Source organism: Schistocerca gregaria, chromosome 3, assembly GCF_023897955.1.
Source record: "Schistocerca gregaria isolate iqSchGreg1 chromosome 3, iqSchGreg1.2, whole genome shotgun sequence".
NCBI lineage: Eukaryota > Metazoa > Arthropoda > Insecta > Orthoptera > Acrididae > Schistocerca > Schistocerca gregaria.
In genome coordinates, this window is record NC_064922.1 from 263,797,083 (window position 1) to 263,814,889 (window position 17,807).

The 17,807-nt window shown below is 43.9% G+C and overlaps 1 protein-coding gene across 3 annotated transcripts in view; it reads left to right on the forward strand.

Moving 5' to 3' along the window:
* The window catches only part of LOC126354141 (uncharacterized), a 331,010-nt gene that overhangs the window by 1,176 nt on the left and 312,027 nt on the right, over positions 1-17,807 (forward strand). The gene's annotated exons all lie outside the window — the stretch shown is intronic.

Below are 17,807 nucleotides of genomic sequence, written 5' to 3' on the forward strand. Positions count from 1 at the left end.
ATAGGTGTCGCTCTGAAATTTAAAGTTACTGTCCTCTTGACTGACTAGGGGTCCGCCATAGATTTTCGACTGAAGAAAGGGTCCACCAACTGAAAAGGTTGAGAAGCCCTGATCTAGAGTTTCCCATCAAAAAGATGTGATGAGATCTTTGGTCCGGTTCGCCACATGCGGACGGGCATTGTCTTGCAGCAAGCTGACCTTTGTGGCCGAGCGGTTCTAGGCGCTTAAGTCTGGAACCGAGCGACCGCTGCGGTCGCAGGTTCGAATCCAGCATCGGGTACGGATGTGTGTGATGTCCTTAGGTTAGTTAGGTTTAAGTAGTTCTAAGATCTATAGGACTGATGACCTCAGGTGTTAAGTCCCATAGTGCTCAGAGCCATTTGAACCATTTTTCTTGCAGCAAAACGATGTCCTTGCTCAAATTCCATGGACTATTGCTTTGATTCTGGTGTGATGTAGGCCATCGCCCGTTTCATCGCCCGTAACAATTTGGCTTAAGAAATCATCGCCGTCGTTGTGGTACCGCTCAAGAAAACTCAATGCACTGTCTAAACGTTTGGTTTTGTGCGCACACGTCAACATTTTCGGTACCCAAAGTGTGCACAATTTTCGGTAATTCAATTGCTCGATCAGAATGCCATACAAAACACTACGAGAAACATTAGGAAAGTCACGCCACAAGGAGAAAATCATACGGTTCTAGGCGCTTCAGTCTGGAACCGCGCGACCGCTACAGTCGCAGGTTCGAATCCTGCCTCGGACATTGATATGTGTGATGTCCTTAGGTTAGTTAGGTTTAAGTCGTTCTAAGTTCTAGGGGACAGATGACCTCAGATGCTCAGAGCCATTTGAACCATTTTTTGAGGAAATCGTAAAGCGTCTATTTTCTCTCACCTTATTGTCCACTTCCTGCCCCAAACTTTCATTAACGACCGAAGGACGCCCACTCCGTTGTTCATGATGCACATTTGTGCGGCCATCTTTAAATACTCTCACCCACTTTCTTACCATTGCATCACTCATAATGTTTTCTCCGTAAACTGCACAGATCTTACGATGAATATCGATCGCTTTTAGGCCTTTAGCACTAAGAAATCTTATTACAGCCCGTACTTTACAGTCGGCGGGACTCACGATTATGGGAGGTATCTTAAACACTCAGTACACAACGTAAACAAGGAAGACTGTAATGGAGTCAGTGCGTATATAAGGTACAGGCTTTCATGTAAAAATAAAATTATTGAGATATCGTAGCATATCTTTTTTTAATTTCAAAACGGTACTTACTTAAAAAACACGCCTCGCATTTAGCGTTATCTATATAAGCCAAATGCTGTTCTTAAGGGCGACACAGTGCTACAATGATTAATACGGGTGTTGGACAATAACCTGGAAAAGTAGCGAGAAGTGCGTGCATAAATGCAGACGCTAGACAAGTTTGCATGTCGGACTATTACTTTTGACCGCGAATGCCGTATGTGCAGTGTGCGCAACGCCTTACAAGAGTCAGCAGTGGTCAGAAAGGCGTTCTGCATAGTTGTGACTGTATTGTGGAAGAGCTAAATGACTTATAATGAAAGCGAACAGCTGGAGCTCTTATTGCGAGTGCTTCGGTAACTAAAGTGTTTGGTGTTTCAAGAGATTGATACCGCATGCAGAGCAAGCTGGAGAACATCATCCGCTAAATCAGAACGCGGACGAAAACTTGTGTTAAGTGATGGTGGTCGACTGCCATTGAAGAGTATTGTGACGGGAAACAAGAACTTGCCACCCTTCTAACAGCCGTGTACCGCAAGTCTCTAGAGGAACGGAAGGTTCCAAATGATTGGAAAAGAGCACAGGTAGTTCCAGTTTTCAAGGAGGGTCGTCGAGCAGATGCGCAAAACTATAGGCCTATATCTCTGACATCGATCTGTTGTAGAATTTTAGAACATGTTTTTTGCTCGCGTATCATGTTATTGCTGGAAACCCAGAATCTATTCTGTAGGAATCAACATGGATTCCGGAAACGGCGATCGTGTGAGACCCAACTCGCTTTATTTGTTGGTGAGACCTAGAAAATATTAGATGCAGGCTCCCAGGTAGATGCCATTTTCCTTGACTTCCGGAAGGCGTTCGGTACAGTTCGGCACTGTCGCCTGATAAACAAAGTGAGAGCCTACGCAATATCAGACCAGCTGTGTGGCTGGATTGAAGAGTTTTTAGCAAACAGAACAGAGCATGTTGTTCTCAATGGAGAGACGTCTACAGACGTTAACGTAAACTCTGGCGTGCCACAGGGGAGTGTTATGGGACTATTGCTTTTCACAATATATATAAATGACCTGGTGGGTAGTGTCGGAAGTTCCATGCGGCTTTTCGCGGATGATGCTGTAGTATACAGAGAAGTTGCAGCATTAGAAAATTGCAGCGAAATGCAGGAAGATCTGCAGCGGATAGGCACTTGGTGCAGGGAGTGGCAACTGACCCTTATCATAAACAAATGTAATGTATTGCGAATACATAGAAGGAAGGACCCTTCATTGTATGATTATATTATAGCGGAAGAAACGCTGGTAGCAGTTACTTCTGTCAAATATCTGGGAGTATGCGTACGGAACGATTTGAAGTGTAATGATCATATAAAATTAATTGTTGGTAAGGCGGGTGCCAGGTTGAGATTCATTGGGAGAGTCCTTAGAAAATGTAGTCCATTAACAAAGGAGGTGGCTTACAAAACCCTCGTTCGACTTTTACTTGAGTATTGCTCATCAGTGTAGGATCCGTACCAGGTCGGGTTGACAGAGGAGGCAGAGAAAATCCAAAGAAGAGCGTCGCGTTTCGTCACAGGGTTATTTGGTAAGCGTGATAGCGTTACGGAGATGTTTAGCAAACTCAAGTGGCAGACTCTGCAAGAGAGGCGCTCTGCATCGCGGTGTAGCTTGCCCGGCAGGTTTCGAGAGGGTGCGTTTCTGGATGAGGTATCGAATATATTGCTTCCCCCTACTTATACCTCCAGAGGAGATCACGAATGTAAAATTAGAGAGATTCGAGCGCGCAAGGAGGCTTTCCGGCAGTCGTTCTTCCCGCGAACCATACTCGACTGGAACAGGAAAGGGAGGTAATGACAGTGGCACGTAAAGTGCCCTCTGCCACACACCGTTGGGTGGCTTGCGGAGTATAAATGTAGATGTAGACTACGAGAGCTACGAAAAGAAGTGAACGTCGCACTTGCGAAATCCGTCGGCACCAAATCGACACAAAGGGAGTTCCAGAAGCACCGAATTACAGTGGGAGCTGGAATTCCAAAACCACTCATCAGTGATGCAAACGCCAGTAAAGAAAACATGGTGCCCAGCCCATGAAACTGGGATTGTGGGGCAGTGGAAGAACGTCATTTCGCCGGATGGCTCTTGTTTCACACTGTTTCCAACTTGTGGCTGAGTTTACGTCCCACGAGTGAAACATGGCCGGCATTCGGTGATACATTGGACATCAATATCGTTCTTATTCCATGGGCCCCGTGGTTATTCTGCAAAAACTGTATTACTGCCAAGGAATAAGTGATCCTTTTGGCCGATCAGATCCACTCCATGGTACAATGTTTGTCCCCGTTGGTGATGCTATATTCCAAGATGACATGGCTTATGTGAGATTTAAAACTTTCCCGGCGTACATACAGTTCCAAAAAATTTTGAGCGAACTGCCGGATGTTTACAACTTCCTGCCACAATATTTTGGCGCAGAGTTTTCTGGCCATCTTCAGGTGATAATGTCGAAAACTCCCTGAGCTCTGGTATTTAAGGCCTTAAATACCAGAGCTCAGGGAGTTATCACCGGTATCAGCTGAAGGCGGTCAGAAGAGTCTGCGCCCAAACAATATTTGGCAAACATGCGGCAGTTTGCCCCAAATTTTGTGGAACAATGACAGCGCTTCTGTTTACACAGCTAGCATCATCCTGGACTGGTTTTGTGAACATGAGGATGAATTGTCGCATCTCCCCGGACCAGCACAGTCTCCAGATCTCAGTATTACCTTGCTTTTGTGGTCTACTTTGAAGAGAAGGGTGATCGCTATCCACCTAAATCACCGTTGCCTAAATGTGCAACTGTTTTGGATGAACAACAGTATTACACGCCATTGAAAATCATACAGGATCTGTATTTATCCATTCCGAGACGGTTGGAAGCTGCTTCGAATGTCAGCGGGTTTCCTACAACGTATTCGGTGGGGTAACGTATTGTCTTTTTTGAGATCTCATATTTTTGTCCGCCTCCTTTAGCTCGATATTTAGCAATTGTGCACAACAGTTCGCTCAACGAAAGATCCGTACCTAAAGGCTGAAAAGATGCGCAGGCGACACCAATACACAAGAAAGATACTAGCAGCAGTCAACTCAATTACGGAACAAGGTCGTTGTCGTCGATTTGCTGTAAAATTCTGGAACATATACTGAGTTCGAACATTATGAATTTACTGGAAGAAAACGACTTACTGACAGGTAGTCAACACAGATTCAGGAAATGTCGTTATTCCCCTGCATTTCAGTACAATTTTCCATTGTTACAACCTCCCGATATACCACAGCATCATCCGCAAAAAGCCTCAGTGAACTTCCGATGTCATCCACCAGGTCATTTATGTATATTGTGAATGCCAACGGTCCTACGACACTACCCTGCGGCACACCTGAAATCACTCTTACTTCGGAAGACTTCTCTCCAATGAGAATGACATGCTGCGAACTCTTCAGTGCAATCACACAATTGGTCTGATAGTCCATATGCTCTTACTTCGGTCATTAAACGACTGTGGGGAACTGTATCGAACGCCTTGCGGAAGTCAACAAACACGGCATCTACCTGGGAACCCGTGTCTATGGCCCTCTGAGTCTCGTGGACGAATAGCGCGAGCTGGGTTTCACACGATCGTCTTTTTCGAATCCCATGCTGATTCCTACAGAGTAGATTTCTAGTCTCCAGAAAAGTCATTATACTCGAACATAATACGTGTTCCAAAATTCTACAACTGATCTACGTTAGAGATATAGGTCTATAGTTCTGCACATCTGTTCGACGTCCCTGCTTGAAAACGGGGGTGACCTGTGCCCTTTTCCAATCCTTTGGAACGCTACGCTCTTCTAGAGACCTACGGTACACCGCTGCAAGAAGGGGGGCAAGTTCCTTCGCGTAGTCTGTGTAAAATCGAACTGGTATCCCATCAGGTCCAGCGGCCTTTCCTCTTTTGAGCGAATTTAATTGTTTCTCTATCCCTCTGCCGTCTATTTAGATATCTACCATTTTGTCATCTGTGCGACAATCTAGAGAAGGAACTCTCCTCCGTAGCACTGTAGTCAGCGTGTTTGGCTTTTACGTTGAGTACCCGGGTTCGTTTCCTCGTACTTACAGAGATTTTTCCTTGCTGGGAGGATCCGAATAGGTTGCACTCAGCCTCGTGAGGCAGATTGAGGAGGACCTTCTTGATTGAAGGGTAGCGGCGACAAGGTCAAGAAAGCCGACAACGGTCGGGAGAGCTGTCTGCTCACCCGTTTTCCTTCTGCACTCCATCCAAATGACACCATCGGTGGAGGATGACACGGTGGTCGGGCGACTCCGATTAGCTTGACTAGGTCAGAACGCGGAGCTTTGATATTTTGTATGTGATTTGAATGGTGTTTACCTCAAAGATAGGGAACTGAAGAACAAAATAAAAAGATGTTTTATGTGCGACTCATACTGAGAAATGAAGTCCGCCTTGAACTTCTTCTTAAATGGTTCAAATGGCTCTGAGCACTATGAGACTTAACATCTATGGTCATCAGTCCCCCAGTCCCCTAGAACTTAGAACTACTTAACCCTAACTAACCTAAGGACAGCACACAACACCCAGCCATCACGAGGCAGAGAAAATCCCTGATCCCGCCGGGAATCGAAGCCGGGAACCCGGGCGTGGGAAGCGAGAACGCTACCGCACGACTACGAGATGCGGGCTCTTCTTAAATGAACATAGTTTCCTAGTTTTCTGTATTAGAGCTAGACCGAAAGAAGGAAAATTACAGATATATATTTAAGAATGCAGCGTTCCTGTATGACGAAAGTAGAAGCGAAAATAGGCTAGTTTCAGGTTGGTTCAAATGGCTCAAATGGCTCTGAGCACTATGGTACTTAAATGCTGTGGTCGTCAGTCCCTTAGAATTGAGAACTACTTACACGTAACTAACCTAAGGACATCACACACATCCATGTCCGAGGCAGGATTCGAACCTGCGACCGTAGCGGTCTCGCGGTTCCCGACTGTAGCGCCTAGAACCGCTCGGCCACTCCGGCCGGCTCAGGTTAGTTGCACGAGACTTCTGGAGCGGCAAGTAGTGAGATTATTTTATCATCCACTAAGTGTTTGCTTTCAGTTCTTGTTTGATGTTTGCTGATACTTCGTCTGCAGCTGCTTTGTGCGCCTATTTTTTACTCCTTAATTTATTTTTGTATGACATACAATGGTATCTGGGCGCCCACTACCACTGGCATTGCTTCAATCCATAAAAAAGTACCGACCCCACCGTCGAACGCCACATTGAACCGATGAATAACTTCAATATTCTCTTTAATTTTATCCATACTTTGCAGCTTAAAGCGTGACTGTAGTCAAAACATTGGAGGTATGAATTAAACAACGCTTTCAGTCAAATCGACTTACGAAATTCGTAACCTAACATTAAACCTGTTCATGACAGGAATATGCATTTCACCTCATTCAAGAGAAGCAGTAAAACGTGTATTAAGACAAATTACACCTGATGATGGACCCATAGCGTCCGAAATGAATCGTGTAGGTAATAAAACACGAAAAAGTTGTGACTGAAGGCGTTGTTTACTTTATACGCCCAACAATATTCTCTACCTCGAGGAGCAGTGTCAACTCCCCGAGAGTCTAGGTTTCTCAGAAAAATGCCACGCGGGCGCTTATTAAGGGAGTTGTTGATATTGTTGCTGTGCTCTTCAGTCCAAAGGCTGGTTTGCTGCAGTTCATATACTGTGGAAGCATCTTTGTCTCCGAATAATTACATTTACATACGAGTACTTCGCAAGCTCCTGGCGGAGCTAGCCTGTACCACTAATAGCCGTTTCCCTTCCTGTTGTTCCACTCGCAGATAGAGCGAGGGACAATCGACTGTTGCTATGCCTCCATATGACCCGTAATTTCACGTTTCTTACGAGAAATGTAAGTTGGTGGCAGCAGGATCATTCTGCAGTAGACTTCAAATGGCTGTTATCTAAATTTTCTCAGTAGTGTTCCTCTAAAAGAACGTCGTCTTCCCTCCAGGAATTCCCATTTGATTTCCTAAAGCAACTCCGTAACACCTGCGTGTTGTTCGAACCTAGTGACTGCGAACTGCTGCGATGACTTTCTTTAATCCCACCTTGTGTGGATCCCACTCACCCTACCAGTTCTTGGTAACAGGTCGCACAGGCACCCTATGAGCGATCTCCTTTGCAAATGAACCTCATTTTCCTAAAATTCTCCCAATAAACCGAACTCGAGCATTCTACTTTCCTTCCACAATCCTTACTACTGCAGCTTACGTCCTTCTGAATCTGTTTACTGTACTCATCGCTTGTTCTCCCTCTATGATTTTTATCCTCCACACATCCCTCCAGTACTGAATTGGTAACCCCTCGATGTCTCACAATGTGTCCTGTCAACAGGTCGCTTCCTCTAGTCATGTTGTGTCACAATTTGTTTTCTCCCTAATTCTGTACAGTATCTTCTCATAGTTACGTCATCTACCCATCTATTATTTACAATTATTCTGCAGCATCACATTTCAAAAGCTTCTATTTTCTTCCCCCCATGAACCATGGACCTTGCCGTTGGTGGGGAGGCTTGCGTGCCTCAGCGATACAGATGGCCGTACCGTAGGTGCAACCACAACGGAGGGGTATCTGTTGAGAGGCCAGACAAACGTGTGGTTCCTGAAGAGGGGCAGCAGCCTTTTCAGTAGTTGCAGGAGCAACAGTCTGGATGATTGACTAATCTGGCCTTGCAACATTAACCAAAACGGCCTTGCTGTGCTGGTACTGCGAACGGCTGAAAGCAAGGGGAAACTACAGCCGTAATTTTTCCCGAGGACATGCAGCTTTACTGTATGATTAAATGATGATGGCATCCTCTTGGGTAAAATATTCCGGAGGTAAAATAGTCCCCCATTCGGATCTCCGGGCGGGGACTACTCAGGAGGATGTCGTTATCAGGAGAAAGAAAACTGGCGTTCTACGGATTGGAGCGTGGAATATCAGATCCCTTAATCGGGCAGGTAGGTTAGAAAATTTAAAAAGGGAAATGGATAGGTTAAAGTTAGATATAGTGGGAATTAGTGAAGTTCGGTGGCAGGAGGAACAGGACTTCTGGCAGGTGACACAAGATCAAATAGGGGTAATGCAGGAGTAGGTTTAATAATGAATAGGAAAATAGGAATGCGGGTAAGCTACTACAAACAGCATAGTGAACGCATTGTTGTGGCCAAGATAGATACGAAGCCCACACCTACTACAGTAGTACAAGTTTATATGCCAACTAGCTCTGCAGATGATGAAGAAATTGAAGAAATGTACGATGAAATAAAAGAAATTATTCAGATAGTGAAGGAAGACGAAAATTTAATACTCATGGGTGACTGGAATTCGAGTGTAGGAAAAGGGAGAGAAGGAAACATAGTAGGTGGGTATGGATTGGGGCTAAGAAATGAAAGAGGAAGCCGCCTAGTAGAATTTTGCACAGAGCACAACTTAATCATAGCTAACACTTGGTTTAAGAATCATGAAAGAAGGTTGTATACGTGGAAGAACCCTGGAGATACTAAAAGGTATCAGATAGACTATATAATGGTAAGGCAGAGATTTAGGAACCAGGTTTTAAGTTGTAAGACATTTCCAGGGGCAGATGTGGACTCTGATCACAATCTATTGGTTATGACCTGTAGATTAAAACTGAAGAAACTGCAAAAATGTGGGAAATTAAGGAGATGGGACCTGGATAAACTGAAAGAACCAGAGGTTGTATAGAGTTTCAGGGAGAGCATAAGGGAACAATCGACAGGAATAGGGGAAAGAAATACAGTAGAAGAAGAATGGGTAGCTCTGAGGGATGAAGTAGTGAAGGCAGCAGAGGATAAAGTAGGTACAAAGACGAGGGCTGCTAGAAATCCTTGGGTAACAGAAGAAATATTGAATTTAATTGATGAAAGGAGAAAATATAAAAATGCAGTAAATGAAGCAGGCAAAAAGGAATACAAACGTCTCAAAAATGAGATCGACAGGAAGTGCAAAATGGCTAAACAGGGATGGCTGGAGGACAAATGTAAGGATGTAGAAGCTTATCTCACTAGAGGTAAGATAGATACTGCCTACAGGAAAATTAAAGAGACCTTTGGAGAGAAGAGAACCATGTGTATGAATATCAAGAGCTCAGATGGCAGCCCAGTTCTAAGCAAAGAAGGGAAGGCAGAAAGGTGGAAGGAGTATATAGAAGGTTTATACAAGGGCGATGTACTTGAGGACAATATTATGGAAATGGAAGAAGACGTAGATGAAGACGAAATGGGAGATACGATACTGCGTGAAGAGTTTGACAGAGCACTGAAAGACCTGAGTCGAAACAAGGCCCCTGGAGTAGACAACATTCCATTAGAACTACTGACGGCCTTGGGAGAACCAGTCCTGACAAAACTCTACCAGCTGGTGAGCAAGATGTATGAGACAGGCGAAATACCCTCAGACTTCAAGAAGAATATAATAATTCCAATCCCAAAAAAAGCAGGTGCTGACAGATGTGAAAATTACCGAACTATCAGTTTAATAAGCCACGGCTGCAAAATACTAACGCGAATTCTTTACAGACGAATGGAAAAACTGGTAGATGCGGACCTCGGGGAGGATCAGTTTGGATTCCGTCGAAATGTTGGAACACGTGAGGCAATACTGACCTTACGACTTATCTTAGAAGAAAGATTAAAAAAAGGCAAACCTACGTTTCTAGGATTTGTAGACTTAGAGAAAGCTTTTGACAATGTTGACTGGAATACTCTTTTTCAAATTCTAAAGGTGGCAGGGGTAAAATACAGGGAGCGAAAGGCTATTTACAATTTGTACAGAAACCAGATGGCAGTTATTAAAGTCGAGGGGCATGAAAGGGAAGCAGTGGTTGGGAAGGGAGTGAGACAGGGTTGTAGCCTCTCCCCGATGTTATTCAATCTGTATATTGAGCAAGCAGTAAAGGAAACAAAAGAAAAATTTGGAGGAGGTATTAAAATTCATGGAGAAGAAGTAAAAACTTTGAGGTTCGCCGATGACATTGTAATTCTGTCAGAGACGGCAAAGGACTTGGAAGAGCAGTTGAACGGAATGGACAGTGTCTTGAAAAGAGGATATAAGATGAACATCAACAAAAGCAAAACTAGGATAATGGAATGTAGTCAAATTAAATCGGGTGATGCTGAGGAAATTAGATTAGGAAATGAGACACTTAAAGTAGTGAAGGAGTTTTGCTATTTAGGAAGTAAAATAACTGATTATGGTCGAAGTAGAGAGGATATAAAATGTAGACTGGCAATGGCAAGGAAAGCGTTTCTGAAGAAGAGAAATTTGTTAACATCGAGTATAGATTTAAGTGTCAGGAAGTCATTTCTGAAAGTATTTGTATGGAGTGTAGCCATGTATGGAAGTGAAACATGGACGATAGCTAGTTTGGACAAGAAGAGAATAGAAGCTTTTGAAATGTGGTGCTACAGAAGAATGCTGAAGATTAGATGGGTAGATCACATAACTAATGAGGAGGTATTGAATAGGATTGGAGAGAAGAGACATTTGTGGCAAAACTTGACTAGAAGAAGGGATCGGTTGGTAGGACATGTTTTGAGGCATCAAGGGATCACAAATGTAGCATTGGAGGGCAGCGTGGAGGGTAAAAATCGTAGAGGGAGACCGAGAGATGAGTACACTAAGCAAATTCAGAAGGATGTGGGTTGCAGTAGGTACTGGGAGATGAAGCAGCTTGCACAGGATAGAGTAGCATGGAGAGCTGCATCAAACCAGTCTCAGGACTGAAGACAACAACAACAACAACAACAACAACTATTTTCTTCTTGTCTAAACCGTTTATCGTCCAACTTTCACTTCCATACATGGCTACACTCCATATAAATACTTGCAGATAATGCTTCCTGACATTTAAATCTATTCTCGATGTTAAGAAATTTCTCTTCTTCAGAAACGCTTTCCTTGCCATTGCCAGTCTATACTTTACATCCTCTCGAGTTCAGCCACCATCAGTCATTTTGCTGCCCAAATAACAAAACTCATCTACTACTTCAAGTGACTGGTTTGCTAATCTTATTCCCTCAGAGACCACCTGATCTAATTCGACTACATTCCATTATCCTTGTTTTACTTTAGAATGGTACTAATACCTACAGCTGCTGACGGGCGTTGATAAATATCAACGGGGACAGATGAAAATGTGTGCCTCGACCGGGAATTGAACCCGGAATCTCCTGCTTACATGGCAGACGCTCCATCCATCTGAGTCACCGACGGCACAGAGGATAGTGCGACTGCAGGGACTATCTCGCGCACGCCTTCCGCGAGACCCACATTCTCACCTTGTATGTCCACACACTACATTCGTAGTGTCCCACCCCAACACACTCATTACTTGTGGAAGACATTCTTACCAAGTCCCGTAACAGTTCGGGGAATATGTGTACATCAGCACAGAAGAAGAGGGTCATGGCTGGTATTGTCAGAATATATATTTATATGGATATGGTGCCCGTTCACTCGAACACATGCACACATATTGCCTAAACTCTCACGGGACTTGGTGAGATCACGAGTAATGAGTGTGTTCGGGTGGGAGACTACGAATGTAGTGTTTGGATATTCAAGGTGAGAATGTGGGTCTCCCGGGAGGCGTGCGCGAGATAGTCGCTCAGTCGCACTATCCTATGTGCCCTCGGTGGCTCAGATGGACGCCGGCACGATAGCTCAGCGTTTCGGTCAGAGGGTTAGCTGCCCTCTGTAATAATAAAAAAAACTGAGTTAACCGATCAACGACGAACTTAAACGGGTGTCTTACGACGTCCACCCCGTGCAGATGCAACGAACGAAAGCGAACAAAATGAGATTTTTTTTTAAAAAAAAAAAGAAGTATAGTGCGCATGCCATGTAAGCAGGAGATCCCGGTTTCGAGCCCCGGTCGGGGCACACATTTTCACCTGTACCCGTTCATATATATCAACGCCCGTCAGCAGCTGAAGATATTAATATAATTCAAATTTCCTTCTAGACTGCTGCAGGTCATCGATGCTGTCTGTTCTTTCGGACATGTCCGAAAGAACAGAGACCATATCCATAAAAATCTATTGTTTTACTTTTGTTGGTTTCCATCTAATAACCTCTTTAAAGGCGCTGTCTATTTCGTTCAGCTGCTCATCCAAGTCCTTTGCTTTCTCTAAAAGAATTAAAGTGCACTGTTAACGGTGATTTCGTTTCTCCCGTCTCGGTCGCCCAGCTACTATCCCAGCACGTACCTATGAAAGTTGTGTCATAGCTTACGACATAAGGGATTAAACTATGACTACTATCTCTAAGTAAGAGACGCTAGATTAGAGTGGTTACGAGAATTACGATAGCTGACTGGATTGCTCGTACATCTGCTTCCGCATTTAGTTTACTTTCCGTTATCTGCGAACAGCCTGCGCGCCAGAAAATATTAACCGCGCCTCAGAGATATCATAGGTTCACAGAAGTGCTTTTGAGACAAATTTATTTAGCAACTGGTTTCCATCACGAAAAAGTGCATTTCGCAACTTACCACTGACACCTTATGCATCTTCCTCCTTCCCTGTCGAACCACAACGGCAATTCCAGCGGTTACTTCTTCCTTCCCTGGGATACTGACCAGCGCCGGATACCGCGATATTTCAGACCCGACAGCTTACAGTTTTAAACTGAGCTAATATGCAAGAAGCGCTGGACAGAGAGTTTACGAAATTGCTACGTTGTTTGTTGCAGTGTTCTGTATGAAGAGTGCTTTAGTGCAACTCTTCACGTTAATCTACCCTGTGAAACTCACGTCATCGCTGCATGGCAACCACAACCTGCGTCTATTTCAGCATGCTTACTGTATTCGACCCTTGGTCTCCTCCTACAATATTTGTCCCCCACACTTATCTCCATCAACAAACAAAATATTTCTCGATGCCACTATGGACCCACTCCTTGCGTCAGTCAAGTTGTACTGTAAATATCTTTTCTCATGAGTTCCACCCAGTACATCTTCATTAATTACGTAGGCTATCCATATAATCTTTAATAGTTTTCTGTAGAATTATATATCAAAAGCTTCTATTCTCTTCTTGTCAGTATTGTTTATCGGCTACTTTTCACATCTATATAGTCCGCCCCCGGTGGCTGAATGGTCAGCGTGACGGATTGTTAATCCTCTCGGCCCGGGTTTGATTCCCGGATGGGTCTTGGTCTAGCGGTTTTAGGCGCTTCAGTCCGGAACCGCGCGACCGCTACGGTCCCAGGTTCGAATCCTGCCCCAGGCATGAATGTGTGTGATGTCCTTAGGTTAGTTAGGTTTAAGTAGTTCTAAGTTCCAGGGGACTGATGACTTCAGATGTTAAGTCCCATAGTGCTGAGAGCCATTTGAACCATTTGTTTGTATCAGAAAAAAGCGGCAAAGGGCTTGGAATATCAGATGAACCGGATAGTTAGTGACTTGAAAAGGATTATGACATGAAAATCAACAAAACCAAAAGAATGGTAATGGAGTGCAATATTTAGACCACATGACACGGAGGAAATTAGATTTCTGTAATTCCATTTGGAAATAAAGTGTTCATTTGCATTGTTATCTATATAGACGTTTTATTTTTTATGTTATCGTATGGCTAGCCCCCTAATCCCCCCCCCGTCGAGTGTGTCGATGTTTCAATCTGACACCACTTCGCACTTCGGCGACCTTGCAGTCGATGAGGATGACAGAATGATGATGAGTTAATTCCCCGACCCATCCGGTTCAAATGGTTCAAATGGCTCTCTGAGCACTATGGGACTTAACATCTGAGGTCATCAGAGGTCATTAGAACTACTTAAACCTAACCAACCTAAGGACATCACATACATTCATGCCTGAGGCAGGATTCGAACCTGGGACCGTAGCGGTCGCGCGGTTCCAGACTGAAGCGATATTTTGAGCTATTTTCACTAGTAGCGGTCTCTGAAAACCATATTCTCAACTTTTTTTGTTCCTTCAGCTTTATAACTGTTGGGTGGAATATGTTTGGTATTCTGTTAACGTTTTAAGCCACTGGAGACGGTGCAACAAATTCGAATTAGAGAACGATGCACTGTAAAATCAACGTGACAGCCACATGACTGTAGGTAGTGTAGAACCGGTAACGTGCGCTCATGTGACCCTCCGTCGTTGACGTAAGCCGCAGCAGTAAAGTGGTGAATATGAGCCAGGCCGCTGTTTGCAATCAACGCATGAAGACGTGTCGTCATGAAGATGGGACAGAACGCTAGAAAAGAGATATTGTGTTTGGATGTGCCGATGAACTGCCTATTTATTGGTGTAGCTACGTGACCCATTCAACGTGTCAAAGAATGGTACACCATTTGTAGCGTTGTAACACATTCCCCATGACATTGATTTTCAAGCCAGACAGGAATTGCTGTTGTAACTGAATGCTGGTCTGTCTCACCCAATTCCTGAGCGAAGAATGCGAAGGGAACTGCAGGCAGTGGATATATGGTAGTCGAGTACCTCACAAAAAAGCCTGTGCTCATAGCGATACATAAAGATCCACACCTTCAGTGGGCCAAAACACACAGTAACTGGACGGTAGTTAATTGGACGTTTGTAATGTGGTCAGATGAGTCGTGATTTGCCTCTCTTTCAGATGAAGCAGCCTACGGCCATGCCGCAGTAGTGATAACGTTTCCTGTCAGATCACCAAAGTTAAGTACTGTCGGGCTTGGCTAGCACTTGGATGGGTCACCATCCGGGTCTGCGAAGTGCTATTGGCAAGTGAGGTGCACTCAGCCCTTGGGAGACCAATTGAGGAGCTATATGATGGAGAATTAGGAACACTGGTCACCTAAACTGAAAACGGCCGGGAGCGCGGTGTGATTACATACGCTCGATATTAGCATCCACTGACGGCTATAGGTGAGGACGACTCGGCGGCCGGTCGGTGCCGTTGAATCTTCAAGGCGTGTTCGGGCGGTGTTTTTTTTGTTGTTGTACAGATGATGTAAGGCATGGAAGACAGTGACGGCCCAATAAGGCGTTTAGCCCGTGTTGTGTGGAGAGTGTATTTGAGACTGGAGGTGGTTTTCTGATGTGTATGAGGGGTTTTCGTACTATGACTTCAACCCACTGGTTCAGCTTACCACGAACATTAACCAGGATTTTTATCCCAATATTCCTGTCGACCATTCCTTGCTCATGAGGGGTATGCTGCGGACATTCCCGTCTTCCAAGATGCCAAGCCGTGTTCACAGGGCTGTTTACATAAGCTCCTCGTTTGACGAAACTCAGACCCTCCATCGCAAATCGACTGTCCCGCTAAATCACGCGATATCCATCCCACAGAAAATGTGTGAATTGTAACAGTCAACATCCTCGCAGTGTGGTAGCTCCACGGGGTCTGATAAGTACTGAGTGACTTAAGCTGGATATGGAATAGCTGAAGAAATTTAGTCTCTCTTCCCTGCTGCTACAACACGCTGAAGTGAGAAAAGTCATGGGATACCTCCTAATATCATGTCTGACCCCATGTTGCCTACCCTAGTGCAGCATATCGATGTGTCATGGACTCAACAAGTCGTTGGAAACCCACAGAAATACTTGGCCACGCTGTCTCTATCATCATCACAAACTAAAGGTTATGCCTTGCCGATTTAGCCAAGTCCCTCTCTCCATTGTCATCCTCTTCAATTCAGAATGACTCTGAGCACTATGGAACTTAACTTCCGAGGTCGTCAGTCCTCTAGAACTTAGAACTACTTAAACCTAACTAACATGAGGACATCACACACATCCATGCCCTTGGCAAGGATTCGAACCTGCGACCGTAGCGGTCGCGTCTTCAATTCTTCATACGATTTTATCCCCATATCTTTTTTTATGTTCTTAAAACACGTTTCTCTTGGCCTGCCTCTTGGTTTTTTCCCTGAAACTTTTTCTTCAAATACATTCTATATGAACTGCTTGTGTCTCATTATGTGCCATATCATTTTTGATTTTCTTCTTCCTATATAGTTTACCAGCGTTCTGTTCTCATTCACTTCTCTTAAGACCTGTTCCTTACTTTTTCTATCCACCCAGCTTGTTTTCGTCATTCTTGTCCATGTCCTCATTTCCATTGCTTCCAGCCTCTTTTTCTCTGCGTTTCCCAGAGCCCATGCTTCACATCCGTATGTTAAGACACTGCTCCAACCAAAAGTTTTGGCAAACGTTTTCCTAGTTTCTAGGCTTATACGATTGTCTATTAGTAAATTACTTTTATTTTGGAAAGCTTGCAGTGTTTGGGAAGGAAGGGAGACAGGGTTGTAGCCTCTCCACGATGTTATTAAATCTGTATATTGAGCAAGCAGTGAGGGAAACAAAAGAGAAATTCGGAGTAGGTATTAAAATCCATGGAGAAGAAATAAAAACTTTGAGCTCCGCCGACGACATTGTAATTCTGTGAGAGACAGCAAAGAACTTGGAAGAGCAGTTGAACGGAATGGACAGTGTCTTTAAAGGAGGATATAAGATGAACATCAACAAAAGCAAAATGAGGATAATGGAATGTAGTCGAATTAAGTCGGGTGATGCTGAGGGAATTAGATTAGGAAATGAGACACTTAAAGTAGTAAAGGAGTTATGCTATTTGGGCAGCAAAAACCTGATGATGTCGAAGCAGAGAGGATATAAAATGTAGATTGGCAATGGCAAGGAAAGCGTTTCTGAAGAAGAGAAATTTGTTAACATCGAGTATAGATTTAAGTATCAGGAAGTCGTTTTTGAAAGTATTTGTATGGAGTGTAGCCATGTATGGAAGTGAAACATGGACGATAAACAGTTTGGACAAGAAGAGAATAGAAGCTTTCGAAATGTGGTGCTACAGAAGAATGCTGAAGATTAGGTGCTGATTAGAATTGGGGAGAAGAGGAGTTTGTGGCACAACTTGACAAGAAGAAGGGACCGGTTGGTAGGACATGTTCTGAGGCATAAAGCGATCACATATTTAGCATTGGAGGGCAGCGTGGAGGGTAAAAATCGTAGATGGAGACCAAGAGATGAATACACTAAGCAGATTCAGAAGGATGTAGGTTGCAGTAAGTACTGGGAGATGAAGAAGCTTGCACAGGATAGAGTAGCAGGGAGAGCTTCATCAAACCAGTCTCAGGACTGAAGACCACAACAACAACAACAGCTTTGCCAAGGCTATTGTATGTATCTGTGATACATGTATCTATGTATCTGTGATACATTTATTGTCGTTAGTGAGTGTGCTCCCCAAATAACAGAATTTCTCAACCTGCTCTATAACATCATCATCTTGTTTAATACTAACTTTATCATTTTGTTTGGTCTTCCCTACTACCATAGTTTTTGTTTTCTTCTTATTTATTTTCAGATTATCTTAGGATTTTTTCAAATTTTAGCAACATAAACTCCATTTCCTTTACCGAGTCAGTAAGTACTACTATATAATCTGGAACCTGTATAAAAGGCAGGAAGCAGAGATAGAAGTGAATGGTGTGAAGAAGAA